The sequence below is a fragment of the Phodopus roborovskii genome, unplaced genomic scaffold (assembly GCF_943737965.1).
Source record: "Phodopus roborovskii unplaced genomic scaffold, PHOROB, whole genome shotgun sequence".
Lineage (NCBI taxonomy): Eukaryota > Metazoa > Chordata > Mammalia > Rodentia > Cricetidae > Phodopus > Phodopus roborovskii.
This window is the reverse complement of record NW_026126482.1, coordinates 34,792,056-34,811,897: the sequence shown is the minus strand read 5'-3', so window position 1 is coordinate 34,811,897 and position 19,842 is coordinate 34,792,056.

Below are 19,842 nucleotides of genomic sequence, written 5' to 3'. Positions count from 1 at the left end.
CAGTTCCATGCTTTTATTGTGAAGAATGTCATAGCTAACTTATTTGTGAATAATCAGGAAAAAAACCTACAAAAGCTTGAATCATTTTCTCTTTGAACCTTTCTGGCAGTTAATGGAATACCAGACCAGAGATGCGAAAGTAGTTTCACATCAGTCTGAAGGAGACTGCCACACATTTCCTTCAGTGCCTTCATGATGTGTGTGTAAATAAAAAGGAAGCTGGTTGTGTGTGTGTGTGTTGTTTTTGTTGTTAAGCTGTGTGTGTGTGTTGTTTGTTTTTGAATGATACTCCCATTTGGTTGTTTTGGAGGGGGGGAAAGAGTTGAAAATAGGTCCTCATTTTGTAGCAGTCATCTGTAAGGATGTATAGTTGATTATCTCCATCAGTATCTGCTGATTAACTTCATCTTACTGTTTGGCTCCTAAGTTTATTTGTCATGTGGGATATTGGGGTCAGGGGAGTTGTACAGTCATGTAGCCATTTCCATCTTTGTCAGACACTGCTGCCTGGATTTCTTCACGGTCTGCATCTTTCATTTCTCTGGCTATCATATTAAAGATATATTATGACAGGAGGAGGAAATGTCTTCAGTAGGTTTGCTGTTGCCCTTCAAGTCCATTTAGTGACTGAATTAACTTTTCCTATTTATTAGTCGGTGATTTTATTCCTTCTCAGTCTTAATTTACTTACTGGTTTCCCAAGACAGGTTTCTTTGTGTAGCTGTCTGTCCAGCACTCCCTCTGTAGACCACGTTGGCTTTCAACAACTTGAGATCTGAGATTAAAGGCACGAACCATTTCATAGTTTTGACGCACTTCCCCCACCTCCTAAACAGCTTATTTTCTCCACTAGCTCCTACTTTTATATTGTAGTGCTGTGTGATGTCTGTACATATGGAGGCCTGAGGGTAGCTTGTGCAGTCATTTCCATTTGTGCAGGGATCTAACTTAGGTCATCAAGCTTGGTAAAATAAGTGACTTTACTCACAGAGCCATCTCCCCTCCCTGTCTACAGAGTGAGTTCCAGGACAACCAGGGCTGTTACTGGAAACCCTGTCTGGAAAAACCAAAACAGTAGCCTGGACTGGCCTAGAACTTACTGGATGTACCAGGACAGTGAAGCTGTCTATCCCCTCTATCTTTTGCCTCTGGGCTTGCTGTGTACCTGGGCAACAGGCCCCTTGAGTCTTCTCACTTCTAGATCCTTTTTCTTCCCAGATTTCTCCTCTATTTATTTTCTCTACCAGCCCTGCCTATCTCTCTTTCCTGGCTACTAGCCATTCAGCTTTTTATTAGACCAATCAGGTGTTTTAGACAGGCAAAGTAATACAGCTTCACAGGTGATGATCCTGACTGCCTCACCATGTCTGGCTTCTTAATTTATTGTTTGAAAGAGTGTCTCAGTGTGTAGCCATTCTCCTGCCTCAGCCTCATGAGTTCTGGTATTACTAGAGTGTAATACTGGAAACATTGAGTAGGTTTGTAACTTGTCTGAGGTATCTCTACAGAGGAGCCAGTGGAGGCTTATTCTTCCAGTGTGCAACTCTTGTCTTTAAGCCACGATGGGATGTATAAGGAATACTCTCCCCACCCTTTCTGCCCTTTGATACCAGTTTCTAGATACTTTGATGTCCTCATTATAATACTTAAAATTAAAGGAATAGTGTTCCACCCATTTTCTCTGACTCAGATTCTCACTGTAAGACACATGTTGAAATGTACGGCGGCATCCATTTAATCTTGCAAAGTACAGAGTTGATCTGTGTCGAAGACATAGGCTCAGGTTTTCCATCCTTGATCGGAAAAGCAGCACTCAAAACCAAGAAGGTAAGTTATATTGTGGCTCGTTTGGGATCGCAAAAGGATTGGCTGAAAACAATACTTGAATAGCCTGGTGAGTTGACTTTGGTTCTGAGCCAGGCAGTTACGTGCTGCCCGGGCAGAGCATTTTTCTGAAAGACTTGTCCATTCTCCTCAACATTTTGGAACCACGGTGGGGAAGAGGTGGGCGAGGGGGACCACAGCAGGAAAACAAGAGATCCCTCTGCTTGGAATAGTGCAGACTGCAGCATGGGCCATCCCTAGGGGCGTGTGTGCGCGTGCGTATGCGTCGCCCTGGTAACCCGGGAGGCGGAAAGGCGCTGAATCACCAGCGTCAGTGCAGCCGCAGGGGCAGGCAGGTGTTACCTGCAGGTGTGCCTTGCAGGTGTCCAGACTGGACACTAGCTCCTGGGTGGTGGGGAGCACTGCGGAGCCTGGAGACTGGTGGGGATGGAGGTAAGAGCCGTACTCCCCGTGCCGCGGGTCTTGTTTTGATTGATGGATTCTCAGCAGGGTGGAGTCAGGGAGACTTGGGTATTTAACAAACCTCAAACCCAAGAATCAGTTTCTTTAAAGTTCATTCAGTGCTAAATACGTTTCGTATCTGCTCTGGGCAGTAATCAGAGGCTTTCTATTTGGGCTCCAGGTCCCCTGCTTTCTAGTTGGGGTTCTGCATTACCTCTGCCTAGGGATGTGTCCTTGCTACCATTTGCCAAATGCATCCATTTATCTCCTTTCCTTACTGTCACCTGAAGCTTACTGGTGTTTAAAGGTGTTCTGCTCTTTGAATTCCCTCCAAGGAATGCACAGACATTTCAGGAGCACGAAACTGGAGTCGTTAGCTATCATTCTCAACACCATTTGTTCTCATGGTTGTATGAAGGGAGAAAGCAGTTTGATTATATTCGTGTTCATGTGTATTGCTGGTTTTCCTGAACATTTTTGTTGCTGGGTTAAACGTTGATATTTTTCTACTGCTTGAACAGAAAAGTTGAATGATTTTTTTTTGTTAATAATGGAAAAAATTATGTCATATTTCCTTAAAAAAAAAAACAAGAATTTTTGAAGTGGATATGTATATTACTTTATTCCTGAAATTCACAGTGCCTGTGAAAATTCTTCAGCGAGACGATTGAAGTTATGCCACATGTAAATTTGTATTTTGAACTCATGATTCCACTTATTTCTAATGCAGATGTGGCAAAATGGAGATATCAATTCAGTTCTAAACTTAGAATTCATGGAGAAATCTAAATTCTCTACAACTTGAAAAAGATATTTAAAAACAAAAACATGTTGCACCAATTTTTAGAACCACAGGTAACAGGAACACCCTTCACATCTTTGCTATATAAAATGTCAAAGCAGGGCACGCATTTCCTTTCAGAAAAATACAAATAATTCATCTAATACCCTCACAATTTAGAAAACTAAAGGAGAGAACCAGTAAGTTCTAAAAGAATACATATGTTTAAGTTTCTTTTCTTGACTCAACATCACTACCAACAGCACCCCACTACCCTATCTGATCCCCACCAGCCAAACAGAGAATCATTCTTTGTAAATAAGTCTGTGAAGTAGGGATGTCTGTTTGGGGGTCTAGAGTTGAGTGACTGAGATAGCCTGGTGAGAAAGGTAGCCTGCTTAGAGTTGTGGCTCAACTGTTAGTGGCAACCTGACACTGGGGAAACTATAACCTCCAAGCCTCAGTTTCTTCATCTGTAAAACATAGAAAATAGTAAGACCTACTCAGCAGAATTTCAATAAGAACTAAAATAACTAAAATGTAACTCCCACATGCTGAGCTGTAAGTGCTCAAACCCAAGTGTTGGAGGTTAGCTTGGAAACAAACAGGGATGACATTGGTTTTGTTGTTGTTGTTTTTAGTCAACATTTTTATTTTCTTTGTGTGTGTGTGTCTGCCTCATACAGAACTTGAACCTCTAGATCTAGGGTCCCAGGTATTGTGAGCTTCCTGACATTGGGGCTGGGATCTGAAGTTAGAGGTCCATTTAAAAGATTTAAAAGATTAATGAAAGGGCTAGAGAGATGGCTCAGTGGTTAATAGCACCTCTCCCAGAGGTGCTGAGTTCAATTCCCAGAACCTGCATGGTGGCTCACAACCATCCATAATGAGATCAAGTGCCCTCCTGTATACATAATAAATAAATCTTTAAAAAAAATTAATAAAATAATATGTACACAAAAGCTTTTTGGTTAAGTCCCCCCACCCCTGGTTGTTTTGTTTGTTTGTTTTTGAGACAGGCTTTATCTGTGTAACCCTGTCTGTCCTGGAACTCGTTCTGTAGATCAGGCTGACCTGAGACTCAGATCCACCTGCTCTGAGTGCTGGGTTAAAGCCCTGAAGCATGCCACCACACCACAACCTCTTTAATCTCTGCGTTGAGGTGGGATGATCTATTTGGTCTATTTGAGATCCTGTCTCAAAAAGAAACAACAAAGCTAAATAAATAAAAGTTATATTTTTAAAAAGACTTGAATGTTTTATGTGACTGTATGTATACTGTATGTGTCTGGGTACCTAAAGAGGCCAAAAGAGAGTGCTGGATCCTTTGGAGTTGGACTTCCAGGTGGTTGTGAGCTGCCTAGTGTGAGTTCTCTGGAAGAGCAGTAAGTCCCCTTAGCCACTGAGCGAACCACCGTTCCAGTCCAATAAAAGTTATTTTTGAGATAAAAAGTGTTCAGGAAAACATTTATCTCTTTAAAATAATGTGGCACTAAAAGAATTATTTCAGTGTGGCCAAAAGTTTTTCTGATGTATAAAGTCAATTTTCATTAGAAACATCAGAAATCCATACATCTTTTCTTGTAATAGCTTTATAAAAACAATAACTATAACAGATAATCTAAATGCATGCCAATTTAATACCGAGTTAATTACATTTAATACTCCATGGAAGGGGATTTTATTCAACAGGCATAAAATAACTGGGAGGTTATTGTTCTATTTCTTTTAAAAATCCATTTTGACACAGACCCTGTGTCAAAAACCACATAACACAAATCACATCCATTAGAGCACTGCCTTTATCACATTTCTTAAAATGAGTTAAGTTCCGAATGCATTTTGGAAGGATCCAAATTCACAATTAGCACATGCTTTGAATATCTTAGCCTGGGAAATCATATTTTTTGCCAATTCTCCGAAGTTTTTGACCCTTGTATTACATTTTTTTTTTCCGTCAGCTTTGTGAAGTATAGCTGACTAATAAAAATTGAGCTGAGAATGATTAATACATATATCTGTAATTCTAACATTTGGAAGAGGGAGACAGGAGTATCTGAAATTCAAGGTCATCCTTGACTACATAGTAAATTCGAAATTCATCTGGGCTGCCTGATACCCTCTCCAAAAAAGAAATCCACAAAACCAAAAACAGCAAATGACCCAGCAACAAAACCTTACCACCAGGGTCAGAGATGGCTTAATAGGTAAAGGTACCTCCCACCAAACTTGACAACTTGAATCTGATCCCTGGGACCCATAGGGTTGAATGAGAACTGGTTCCCATAAGCTATTCTTTAACACATGTGCTGTGGCATGCATAAACCCACCCACATATACATACACACCACACACATAAATAAATGAAAATGTTAAAAACAAAACAAATATACTTACCATGTGGTATAATATATATATATATACATATATATATATACACACACACACACACACACACACACACACTGTGATTTCTCAGTCTATCTAATCTGTCCATCACCCCATATACTTGTCTATTTTTGTGCGTGATAAAATCAATTAGTTTTTTCCCTTAACAAATATATACCATACATAGGCTGTAAGACCCACTAAATTGTGAAATAACCAGATTTTCCTGGATTTATTCTATCTTTGTTTTGGCTCCGTAGCTGGTACCAGTGGCCTGAAAACTTGGTGCTTAATATATGTAGAGTTGTCCTAGAAGGTTCATCTTGATCCAGCAGTAAGTAGATGTGTGACCAGAATCCACAACTGGTTAAAGATCTACTTCTTGGACCTAACATTCCAAATCTAAGTCCATAACCTAAACTTACATATGAATTAGGTTTATAACCAGTGGTAATATAACCGGTTACCATATTGTTCCCTGATGGACCCATTCAGTCTTTTACTAGTTACCATATTGCTCCCTAATGGGCCCATTCAGTCCTTTAAGTTGATCGTCCTTTGTAATTGGACTTTAAAATGTCATTTGGCATTTCCATTATGCAGAGATGGACCCAGAAACAACATAATATTTTGGCAGTGTTTTAGGAGAGTACTTAATGCAATTCTAGTAATAAAGGGGTGGAGTCTATCTTCTCAGCAGTTCTGATTCAGGTCACTACCCCACACCATGCACAGAGCCTTAGGAATGATCTCAGCAAGGTTGGCCCATGAGCCAGTTTTGTCTCTCATGAAATGATTCTTTAAAACTCCACTAATCAGATCTGCTGCCTTTTAACACAGATGAGATGAATCCTCTTGGGACTGTCACCTTTTTTAAAGTCCCTAATTCCCCAGCTAAGTTAATCCTTGACAACCACTTAGCTCTTAATCATCTCTTGGTAAAATAAGGAGATGTTCATGCAATAACCGATGCCTTCGAGTCAGACATGGCAGCACATGTCTATAACCCTGCACTTGGAAGGCTAAAGCAAGATGGTTGTGGGTTTTCAGCCCAGTCTGGGCTACATAGAAAGTTCCAGACCATTATTAACCACATTGAGAGATTCTGTTTCCAACATAAAAACAAAATCAACTAACACATTCTGTTGCATCTATATGAACACTATAAGCCAGGTCAAATTCAGTGCCAAAGAGATATATACACGTTAGAGGGAGTGCCCCAGTTCACAGGGTAAACTCTGCCTCCATTGTCTATACTGCAACTAAGGATGATCCCTCACATTTAACATGGCTTCTGCTCTTCCCCTCCAAGTAGAAACTGCACTTCTGTTAAGTTTTTAACCCTGTATTTTTAATCTCTTGGTAAAGTTTGTGTCTTTCAGGACACAGAAGTTTCATGCTAAGGTGATGATAATATTGGTGATGATGATGCTGGTGGTGATGATGATGATGATTCCAATGGTGTCTCCAGGGAAAAGAGTTTGGACCCTAGCAATCTATTAAACCAATCAGGAGATGTTCACATCTGTATGAAAAGTAAATACTTTTAGTTACAAGAAGAAATTACAGAAGACAGATTGCATTATACTAAGGAGCATAAAAACTGGCGAGATGGCTCAGTGGGTAGAGCTGTTTGCCCTGAAAGTCTGATGACCTGAGTTCAATTCAGATCCTACAGAAGAAGGAAAGAATTGGCCCCTTGAAAGTCATTCTGACCGAACTTGCCACTCTTTATTTTAGTTTGTTTTCTATTTCTGTGATAAAACACTGACCAAAAGCAGCTGTGGGAAAGGCCTATTTTATCTCACATTTCCATGGCAGCCTATTTTTGAAGGAAGCCAGAGCAAGAACTCAAGCAGGAGGCAGGAAATGATGCAGAGAACATGGAGGAATGCCACCTATTGGCTTGCTCTACTGAGCCCTCCTATACCAATCAACAACAACAACAATAATAATAATGCTCCTATATACTTGTTTACAGGCCAAGTAATTGAGGTTCCTTCTTCCTAGATTACTCTAGCTTATGTCACATTGACAAAAAACTAACCATCACTACTCCCTGGCAGTAACAATAAATAAAAATTTAAAAGTTAGAAAAGATTAAGGAAGATGAAATTTCTTGTGGGGAAATAAAGATTATAGGACACTTGACCTTCCTCAAGATGAAATACACACACAGATACACATGTATGTGTATATATATGCATATATATATATTTTCACATACATGTATGTGTATGAGAGAGAGAGAGAGGATTTGGCTGGAGAAAGTGTGATGAGTATTCTTGATTGTCAACTTGACTATATCTGTAATTCAAATCTAAGTGGCTGGGTACAGCAGTGAGGGATTATTTATTTATTTATTGGTAATTAAATACTTTGAAGTGGGAAGACCCATTTTTAATCTGGAACTTTTGGAGTTAGAAGATAGACCTTTAATCTACACCTTTTGGGCAGGGACTCCCCTTCTGCTGGCAGCCTGTATGAAGGACAGGGAAGAAGGAAGCTTCCTTTCTTGGTCTGCTTGCTTTTGCTCCCACTGGCAAGTCCATTTGTTCACTGGCTCTAGAGCTGAAGACCAGCTCAGACATCCAGCCTCACAGACAGAAAAACTACTGGATTCTTGGATCTTGTGTTGGTGTAAGCCATTCTAATAAGTACCCTTTACACACACACCTAGTTTCTGTTCCTCTAGTGAACACTGACTAATAAAGAGAGCAAGTGTTCTATAGAACATCTTGTTGCATCTTGCTTTTGTCTTTATTTTTTTTAAATAGAATGTATTTATTGTGTACATGTGTAGTGTATGTTTGTGAGCACATGTGTCACAGAATGCTTACGGAGGCAGCAGACAACTCTGTGGAATCAGTTCTCTTCTTCCACCTTTATGTGGGTTCCAGGATAGAACTCGGACCTCCAGGCTAATGCATGCGGCACATTTACTCCCTGGGGAACTATCCCCAGGCTAACACATGAAGCACCTTTACCCCTGAACTCTTTTGTCATTTTGCCATCCCTTTAAGTGACCCAAGCTGTTAGTACTATGTCAGAGTAAACGGCTTTACCACTTGATTGGCAGCTATCAAATCTTTGCCCTGCACCTGTCTGTAGCTACAACCACTTCAGACAGAGCAGAGACTGAAACTGGATCAAGGGCCCCTGTAGCTCCTGACCTCTCATCAGAACGGTAAACCCCTATTTCAGCTCTCAGATTTCACAGACAGGCCAGGAGAAGGCAATCAGGCATGTCTTCTTTAGCAATTTGGTGAGTTGTCATCATGACAGCTGTGTCTCAGCCACTCTAGTAGACTTTGTTTGGTGACAGATAGATACCCTAAGGAGACTTAACATAATAGCAGCTATTCAGAGACTCTGATCTGGTCTTGGGAACTGCCACACCCTCTGTTCTGAAGGCCCTCATATTAACAAGCACTGTGAGCCGAACACAAGCACAGCCACTGTGTCGGTGCCACATAAACTACTACTGTGAGGGGACTACATGAAGAGAAACCGTGTGAGCTCATCACGCGAACAGCCACATCATGCAAACAGCCACCATCAGCTTATCACACTATCTGTCCCTGGGAGCTCACCAGATCGACAAATAGTATGAGTGGGAGGAACACCCAATGGTGGCCCTAGCACACAACAGCAGGCAGGCCTGAGAATCTGGGTTTAAAGGTCACTGAACTTTCCCAATAGCAAGTGCAAATCTCCCAGCTTCCCCGCATGAGAGAGCAGGAGACAGCTGTCATGAATTGGACCAGCCTCACCAATGAATGGAAGGAGCTGCATCCTTCTGACAGGCAGATGCTTACTTCTCCCCAGCTATGAGGCAAGAAGACTAGTGAAGCACAAAAAGACCCAAGCTCATTCGGAACCCCTGGAGGAACCCAGAAAGCTCAGAGCAGTTGACAGTCGGGAGGGTTACATGGCTTTCCTCTCGGCCCTGGAACAAGCTTTTGACAGCCGAAACCTGTAGTGAGATAGTCCTTCTGTGGCACTGACCACGCCCATTGGGGGGTGGAGCGATGGGCGGAAGTGACCTGTGGAAGGAAGTGGGGGGGGAGGTGCTACAGAAGGACTATCTCACTACAATTCCCCTTTTAGTCTAAAGAAAAGATTTAGGCTTAATACAAAACTATATACAAAACAGTGAATAACAAGTGTGCTCTAAGAAAAGGAAAATCGAGAACAAAATGACCTACAGAAACCAAGCTCAACACAACTTCCAATACCTCAAGTACACATGAATAAAAAATACTAAGTGAGCAAACAAATGAAAGAAGAACAGTAAACTCTGTTGTTTAGGCCAGCACTTCTGAAATTTTTCCTACTCATAAAATTTCTTTTCACTTGAAAAAGGTTATGTGACTCTGAAGATATAGGTCTATTAGGCAGAAAAAGCAAATATTTGCTGATAGTAGATTATAAATTTAATTTACCAGTCACTGTGGAACACACCTTTAATCCCAGCACTTAGGAGGCAGAAGCAGACTGATGTCTGTGATTTCAAGGTCAGCCTGATCTACATTGAGAATTCCACTCCAGCCAGGACTATGTAGTGAGACCCTGTCTCCAAAACAAAATCAAAAAAAAAAGTTTAATTTACAACAATTCTTTGGTATAAATGTAATTTTACCACTTATTAAAGACGAAGGCAAATTTTCATAGTAATGAGATGGATATGATCATTTTACATAAAGGATTAAATTGACTCAAGATATGCTACTTACTAGACCTAGAATATTTTCAATATTTTTCCTAGTTGATTGATTTTTTTTATTATTGTCATTGCTGAAAACACTATTTTACATAATACATAGTATAAAATGGGAGAGCTACATTTAGGATCATTTCAGAAATTGTTAGAATTTTTTTCTTAATCCTCAGCCAAAATTACTTGAATGTCCTGACTTTAGCAAGTCAGCAATTCAAACAGTGATTTTTGTAAATGGTTATTTATTATGTAATTTATTATGTATATAGTGTTCTGCCTGCATGTGTGCCTGCAAGCCACAAGAAATTGTAATCCTTTACATAAAGGATTTACAATTTAATCCTTTATGTAAAACCAGATCTCATTATAGATGGTTGTGAACCACCATGTGGTTGGGGGGTGGGGTGGGGAGGGAATTGAACTCAGGACCTTTGGAAGAGCAGTCAGTGATCTTAACCTGTGAGCCATCTCCTCAGCCCTCAGAAAGTAATTTTTAAAGCTAAGAACTATAACACACTATAATCCAAAGGTGTATTAGTTGTGTGTGTGTGTGTTATTGTGCATGCATTTCTAGAAGCCATATATTTTTAAGTGTCTTCTATCTTTTCACCTTAACTTTTAATAAATTGAATGTGTGTGGGTGTGCTTCTATGCCTCTGTGTGTATGTGCATGAGTACCACTGGAGAACAGAAGGTGGTATTGAATCCCTTGGAGCTGGACTTAACAGGCATTTGTGAGCCACCCAATTAGAATTTGAGTTCTAGTTCTCTGATAGAGCAGCATGTGCTCTAAATCTCTCCAGCTCCCGCACACCTTACTTTCTTGAGCAGGATCTCACTGTACCTGGCTGGTGAGCTCCTCCTGCCTCCCCACCGCAGTGCTGAAGTTTTAGGCTTGTACCACCTTACCAAGATTTTCTGTGGGTTCCACAGGTTCAAACTTGTTCTCAAGCTTGCTCAACAAGTGCTTTACCCACTGGGCAGTGGTGGCACACGCCTTTAACCACAGAACTCTTGAGGCAAAGGCTAGCGGATCTATGAGTTCGAGGCCAGCCTTGTCTACAGAGCAAGTGCCAGGACAGGCTCCAACACAGAGAAACCCTGTCTCAAAAGGCCAAAAAACAAAACAAAACAAACAAAAAAACAAGTGCTTTAACCACAGAATCATATCCCAGCCCCAAGAAGCACTAATTTAATACTTACATGTAGAAGAATGACAGTAGGAAAATACTAAAAGCTTTCGTTTTCTGTGACCAAGCCATCTGTTTCTATAAGAGCAGAGAATTTTGTTCAGTGAGAGCACTGTGATTCATAGCACACAGTAGCCTCTAATGTGAGCCACGGTGTTTCAGGTAGCATCCACTGAGGTTGTGTGGTATGATGGCAGGTGCAGTACCAAGTTGCATGTTGTGTATGCAGAATGAAGGCTTCAGTGGATCCACACCATAGGACGTAGATATCGTTGTCAGGGACATCTTGGAATCAGGTGTTTGATCTTGAATTAGTAGTCTGGTCATTAAGTGTTCAGGAACCTTTGGCTATCACCATACATTTTGTGACTGTCACATGTGGTTGAGACCTAGTTTAAGAAGCTAGGGCTACGCCTCCCAATCTGTTTTGGTAATTGTCTTTAGGAAACAGTTGAAGAGAGAATGAAACTACAAGTGTTGTTGCAGTCGGTCAGTGTACAGGGTTAGGGGTCGTCCTAGCTGAGAGACCACCTGCCCAGGTGACAGGTGGCCTTTTAAAGTAGCTGTAGGTAGTTGTGCCTGTCTGAATATCGGGCTCAAGATTCTGGGCTCCCTGTTCTCAGTCAAATGGTAACATGTGTTGGGAGTCAATTGCCAACCTTCTCCTATTGCGGTAAATAAGGATCAGGATAAACAAATAGGCCGAATAGATGTTTATTCAGGGAGAAATAACTTACAACCTAGACAGATGAACACCAGGAAATTCAACCCGATCCTCTCCTGTCCGAGTCACGCCAGAAAGAGAGCGCCTTCCTGGCCCCCTCCGACCTCCTTCCTCAGGTCACCTCCGCCCATCGCTCCACCCCCCAATGGGCGTCAGTGCTATAGAAGGACTATCTCACTACATTCTCCTCGTTATGTTATTGGCCAGGGAAGCGCAGAGCAGAATTTTAGGCTCATGGTGCTGGCAGCTCTGGGAAATGTCACTTGAGAGCAGTGGGAAACCCTGTGGCTGCAGCTTTGTGTGAGTTCAGTCAGACCGGAGCTATCTCTGGTTGGCTCTTGCTGCCTGTGATGTACACCCCTGCTGCCAGCAAAGTGGGACACTTTTGTGATCAGAAGACACTTCACATTTTATTTTTTACCCCTTAAGCATCAATCATTTCTTGCAGGTCCTTCTGACCATGCAAGTGCATCAGTCACTGTGCGTGAAGTTTTTGTGTCTACTTGATACAAGCCAGGGCCATCTGGGAAGAAAGAATCGTAGAATCTTTTTTTTTTTTTTTTTAGACATTTTTTTATTTAATATTTTTTTCTTATTTTACATATCAATCCCAGTTCCCTCTCCCTCCCATCCTCCCATGCCCCCCACAGATGGCCCCTTCTATCTCCCATCCCCCACCCACTTCACAGGGAGGGTGAGACCTTCCATGAGGGATCATCAAAATCTGTCAAGTCATTTGGGGTAGCGCCTAGGCCCTTCCCTTGTCTCTAGGCTAAGGGAGTATCCCTCCATGGGGGAAGAGGTGGGGGAAGAAAGAATCTTAACTGAGAAAATACTCCCACAGGACAGGCCTGTAAGCAAGTCTGTAGGGCATTTTCTTTTATTCTTTTTTTTTTTTTCAAGTGATATTACAGACACCATTTACATTTTTTTTTTTTTCAGTTTATTTGAGTTAGACACTGAAGAGGCTGGTGTGAGATGAAATATAAACCATTCTAATAGCTCAAGCTGCAATTGTAAGGCCTGCTGTCTTTCCCCAGTAGGATATTTATTTAGTTGCTGATCAGTGTTGCAGGGTCCAGCTCACCGTGGGTGGTGCGCAGGTGGTCCTGAGATGTATAAGGAGGCAGACTGAGCAATTTATGAGTGAGCAATCCAGTAAGCAGCATTTTTCCACGGCCTCTGCTTCAGTTCCTGCCTCCAGGTTCCTGAGTGCCTTGACTTCCTGTCCTGACATCCCTGGATGGTAGACTACAAGCTGTAAGATAAAATAAAGCTGTTTTACTTATAATTTCTATTGCTATGATAAAGCACCATCAACACAGCACAAAGTTCCTTGTGCCCATAGATCTCCAAAGAGACCAGGAATGTTAAGCATGAAGGATTATCTTTTCAATGGGAAGGGTGAAAAACCTGTTCTTCCATCCAGAAAGCTGGGAACTGGGAGTGATCAATAGGCCAGTGATCTGTGTTGTCTGTTGGGCCAGACTATACCCAGCTCCTACAAATAGGACTGGGAATCCCTTAATAATCTAAATGACCCTAATAGCCAGGGGCTTCCCAAGTTCCCACAACCAATACTGGAGATACTTAATAGTCTAGATGACCAGAGGATACCCCGAGCTCCCACAACCAGGACCTGAGGTGGTTAATAGTCCAAATGACCTCCATGCTTTCTGTATGATTAAGACCAGGCCAGACCCTTCCTTGGCCCTTATGCTAGCTGCATATATCTACAACACATCTTCTTGGAAGAAATGGCATTTACCTTAAACTGAGTTTCGATGTAATTACGCTTCCCCGTGCACTGGGGATTGTATTACACCAGGAAACGTTTCCCTAAATTGTACTGTTTGAAATATGCTGACAATAAAGCACCTGGCATCAGTTGGTGTCTCCAGGATCCTGCTCTGCTTGAGCTCCTGTCCTGACTTCCCTTAGCAATGAAGTAACCTGAGAATTATAACCTGAAAAGAACCCTTTCTTCCCAGAGCTGCTGGTATGAGAGGGACCCTGCTGGTGGTCACACAGGCAGGGAAGCAAACCTTAGAATGAGAATGAGAACTCAGTTCAGACTGACTTCACCAACTTGGAGACACCAACTGATGCAGAAGCTACAGAGGGTTGCTGCTTACTGGCTTGCTCAGCCTGCACTCTCAGCACTCAGGACCACCTAGCCAGGAGTGGTACCACCCACGGTGGGCTGGGCCTTCCCACATCATTAGTCAAAAAAAAAAAAAAAAAAAAAAAATTCACTACTAGATTCCCCCACAGGTCAACCAGGGCATTTTCTCACTTAGGGCTCCTTTTCTAAAAGGACTCTAGCTTGTGTCACATTGACATAAAACTAGCCAGCACAACCATTCTCCTCCTCAAGTTGCTTTTGATCGTGGTATTTTATCACAGTTACCTTTCTTATCACTATGACCAAAAATATGACAAAAAGCAACTTAGGGGAAGATGGATTTGTCTCACAGCTAGAGGAATAGTCCATCATGATGGAGTGGCATTCTGTTTGGGAGTGTGATCATATTTTGCTTGAGGTTAGGGACCAGAAAGAGATGGTTCCTGATGCTCAGCTCTTAGTCAGGCTAGGACCCCTGCCAATGGGATGACGGCAACTGAATTCAGGGTGAGTCTTGCCTCCTTGGAGAAACCTCTGGAAACATACTCACAGATATGCCCTAAGTGTCTTTTAGAGGATTCCAAATCCCAGTAAGTTAACTATCATGATCAAGCATCAGTAGCTGGACATGGTAGTGCTCCCATTTAATCCCAGCTCTCAGGAGGCAACGACAGGTGGAACTTTTAAGTTCAATGCCAGCCTGATCTACAAAGTGAGTTCCAGACCAGCTACAGATATACAATAGGACCTTGTCTCAAAGACAGAAAAAACAAACCCAAAGAAACAAAAGTATTGCCACCAATGAGAAGGTTGTGTGTGTGTTGGGGTGGGGGAGGCTGGAAATTGAATTCAGGGGTGTCACAGATGCTATTCAAGCAAAGTCATGCTGTTTTGAAGATAGATCATACATCCCCTCTCCTCCTTAAGTTCACTGTTCAGGCACCTTTCCCTCTCTTTCCTCACGGTGTTCATCAGGCTTGCCATTTTGAATTCCACCTCTCTGAGGATGCATATAGTTTGTATTTCCAGCCTCTCTCTGTGCCCTGACCCAGACTGGCAGGTCATTCTTCAGTGACCTGATGGGGAAGTGCCAGGAGATGAGAGATGAGAGATGAGAGAGAGGGAGAGGACAGAAGATAGAGAATATAAAACCTGGGTCGGGAGGCTATGTCTTCTGCCAAGCAAGTTTATTAAGAAGTACAGTCTTTTATATACTGTTAGCAGGAGGAAAATGGCCAGTGTCAGCAGAGAGCTAAATCAGGCAATGCTGGGCAAAAAGAACACAGGATACCTTGGTCCCATCTGCCTTAGGACTGATAACCACAGCCCAGGGGAAGAGTCAGATCTCCAGCAGCTCCAACCTTGACACCTCAGAGGCACTGGCTCCAGCCTCAGTCATCCTTACCAAGCCTGTTCTGGACAGGGACACAGAACTAAATTTCCCTTTGTCCTTTCATCCAGGTCTCTGAAAAAAGTATTGGGTTGATCTGGCTCCCCACAGTGTCCTGCACAGCCGCTCTGGTACATTTCTCTTGCACTATTTTTCACTTTTGAGTAATGGCAATTCTGTTCTTTCCGTTTGCTGAGTCTCCTGGAATTTGCCCTCAGCTCCCATCTCCCATCAGCAGATCCTGTAGTGATCACCTGAGCCATCTCTCCAGCCCTTGTGCTTTGTCTCTTTTGAAGCAGTTTCTTGTAGCCTAGGCTGGTCTTGAACTTGTGATCATTCTGCTTCTGTCTCTTGAGGGCTGTGATTAACATTTCATTTTGTAAGGGAGCATATGGTAGTGATCAAAGGGATGATTTCAGGATACAGACTATGTCTGCCACTTTAAAAAATTAACTAGTGGAGCCAGGCGTTGGTGGTGCATGCCTTTAGTCTCAGCACTCAGGAGGCAGAGGCAGGCAGATCTTTGTGAGTTCGAGGCCAGCCTGGGCTACAGAGCTAGTTCCAGGACAGGGTCCAACACCACAGAGAAACTCTGTCTTGAAAAACCAAAAAAAGAAAAAAAAAATTAACTAGTGGATGGCCAAAAAGGTTTAACATATTTAAAATTTCAATAAAATAACTACTATTCACTCTATGTCTACTATGATTATATGCAAACCCAAACACTTGACAACCCATAAACAGGCAGCAACAATAACATAATAAGGAAAAAGGGATTGGGAGAAGGAGGAGGAGAGGAATAGAGAGAAGGAAAGAAGAAATGAAGAAAGAAAGGGAAGAGGGAGGGAGGGAACTGAAGTTACTGGTGGTTGCGAGTCACCGTGTGGGTGCTGGGAGTAGAACCCGGGTCCTCTGGGAGATTAGGAAGTGCTCTTATCCCATGCTGCTACATGGGTACTTACATAACTACTATCCACGCCCAACTTTTTATTTGAGTGCTGGGGACTTGAACTTGGTCCTTGTCCTTTTGTAGCAAGCATTCTTACCCACAGAGCTACCTCCCCAGGCCCTCAATTAACTCTTTTAAATCCTAGTTTCATGATGTGTAAGGCAGAAATAGTAATATTGCCATCGTGGTTTATCCCACTGGGAAAATTTCTAGGAGGAAATCCTACGCTTGCATTATTATATTGAACCAAACCTCAGACACTGCTGACAAAGTGTGCTGTTATTTCAGATAATACTAAGGAAGAAACACTCAAAGAAAGGCACATTTCCATATTATCATTAACACAAAACTTCTTAATATTTTTTCAATATGATCCTTCTTTACCCAAGACATTTTTTATTAATTTTTTAAAAATTTAAATTAGAATCTTATTTTACATATCAATCCAAATTCCCTCTCTCTCCCATCCTCCCATGCCCCCCACCAACTCCTCATCCCATTCCCTTTCTGCTTTCCAGAGAGGGTGAGGCCTTCCATGAGGGATCATCAAATCTGTTATACCATTTGGAGCAGGGTCTAGGCTGAGAAAGTATCCCTCTATGGGGAGTGGGCTCCTAAAGTCCATTCATACACTAGGGATAAATACTGATCTACTACTAGAGGCCCCATAGGCTTCCCAGGCCTCCTAACTAACACCCACATTCAGGGGGCCTGCGTCGACACTATGCTGGTTTCTCAACTATCAGACTGGAGTCCATGAACTAACTCTCTCTTGTTCAGGTCAGCTGTTGGCCTTGACCCCTTTGCTCATCATTCCTCCCTCCCTACAACTGGATTCTAGGAGTTCGGTTCAGTATTTAGTTGTGGGTCTCTGCTTCTACTTCCATCAGCTACTGGATGAAGGCTCTAGGATGGCATATAAAGTAGTCATCAATCTCATTATTGGGGAAGGGCATTTAAGGTAGCCTCTCCACTATTGCCTAGATTCTTAGTTGGGGTCATCCTTGTAGATCTGGGGACATTTCCCTAGTGCCAGATTTCTCTTTAAACCTGTAATGGCTCCCTCTATTATGGTATCTCTTTTCTTGCTCTCCTCTCCTGCCATCCAACACATTTTTATATGACCCTGGATATATAGGTATATAGAATGAGCATAGAAACTAAACATAGCAAATCACAAAGAAACTTATTTTAAAGCTCTTTTTTGATATATATTTATATCTAATTCTACCATTTATTAAAGATGAAAGAAAATTTCATGTGAACAGGATGGATATATTCTACTGTCACCAAAATTTTCAGTCTCCACATTCAATTACATCATCTCATATGGGTGATGAGCCACAGATCATGCTTTGATTTAGAATATATGGTTTATACATTTGAGAGAGATTTTAAGAGGGTTTATTTAGGGAGATTATATAATAATAATTATATATAAAATATAATGTTATTACTATTTTGGTTTTTCAAGACAGAGTTTCTCTGTAGCTTTGGAGCCTGTTCTGGAACTCACTCTGTAGACCAGGCTGGCCTTGAACTCACAGAGATTCACCTGCTTCTGCCTCCCAAGTACTGGAATAAAAGGGGTGTGCTATTATTATTATTGTTATTACTACTACTAACCAGTCATCCTTGTGAACACATGAAGGAAGATAAAAGTGACATACGGGAAGATTCCCCAGCTAGCCAGACATGGCGGCTTGCCTGGCATTCTAGCTACACAAGAGGCTGAGGCAGGAATGTTGGCTATTTCTTGATCCTAGGAGTCAAGGCCTGGGAACATCCTCCATGTAATAATAATGATGACAACAATTTTGTTACTGTTGTAGTTCATTTCTGCCCACTGATGTCTATGGGTTTTCCACACAGTGTTTCTTTGTTCTACCACACAGTTTGGAGGATGTAGCATTTTAAGAGTTCTTTCTTAGTTTGCTTTTGGTGTTGGGGATTGAGCTCAGGGCCTTGTATGTACTAAGCACACGTGCTGTACGACTGAGCCACTCTGAGCAACTTCATGTGTGGGAACATTCTTCCCAGCCTCTGACACTCGTTCAGTGTGGCTGATGGTCACACACATGCTGTGGCAGATCCTTCTTCTTCTACTTGGTCAACTGTAATTGTAAGAAATTCTGATGTCAGAGGTGGTAAGACAAGAACATATTCATGTGTTAGAATAGCTGGGCAGTGGTGGTGCACACCTTTAAGACCAGCACTCAGGAGGCAGAGGCAAGCAGATCTCTGTGAGTTTGAGGCCAGCCTGATCTACAGAATGAGTTCCAGGACAGGTAAAGCTATACACAGAGAAACCCTGTCTCAAAAAACCAAGGAGAGAGAGAAAGAGACAGAGAGAGAGAGAGACAGAGAGAGAGAGAGAGAGAGAGAGAGAGAATAGGGCATATGGGCTCTGAGACATTGAAGATGCAAATATCAGTAATTGAACCATTTATAAAAGTAGAACTCTGACCCACAACTCATCAACTCATGGAAACCTGCCCAGAAACCCAGTTCTTTATCTATAACAGACAGTACAGGAAGCCAGTCTGCCAAGAGATTTCTGGGAAGCTGGATCACCATCTCTAGTACTTCATGAGACTAAGTAATAGTGTGTACAGAAGCTAGCAGCAAGTAGGCAGGACTTAAATAATTGACAGCTTCCCTAAATTTTAACCTCTTTTTCCTTTGGGACCAACCAAAAATAGCTAGTATATTTTTGACTTAGTCTGGGTTTTTATTGCTGCCATGAGACACTATGACCAAAAGTCAAGTTGGGGAGGAAAGGGTTTATTTGGCTTCCACTTACATATCAATGTTCATCATCGAAGGAAATCAGGGCAGGAACCTGGAGGCAGGAATTGATGTAGAGTCCACTAAGGGGTGTTGCTTACTGGTTTGTTCCCCACGGCTGTTAACCTGCTTTCTTAGGGAACTGAAGACCAACAGACCAGGATGGCAACACCCACAATGCAATGGGCCCTCCCCCATCAATCACTAATTTAGAAAATGCCTTGGCTAGGCAATGATGGTACATGTCTTTAACCCCAGCTTTTGGGAGGCAGAGGCAGGTGGATCTTTTTGGGTTTGAAGCCAGTCTTGTCTATAGAGCAAGTTCCAGGACAGCCAAGGCTACACAGAGATACCCTGTCTTAAAAAAACAAAGAAAGAAAGAAAGAAAGAAGGAAGGAAGGAAGGAAGGAAGGAAGGAAGAAAATTAAAAAAAAAAAAAAAAAAAGAAAGTTCCTTACCAGCTTGCTTACAACCCAATCTTATGGAGGCATTTATTTTTTTC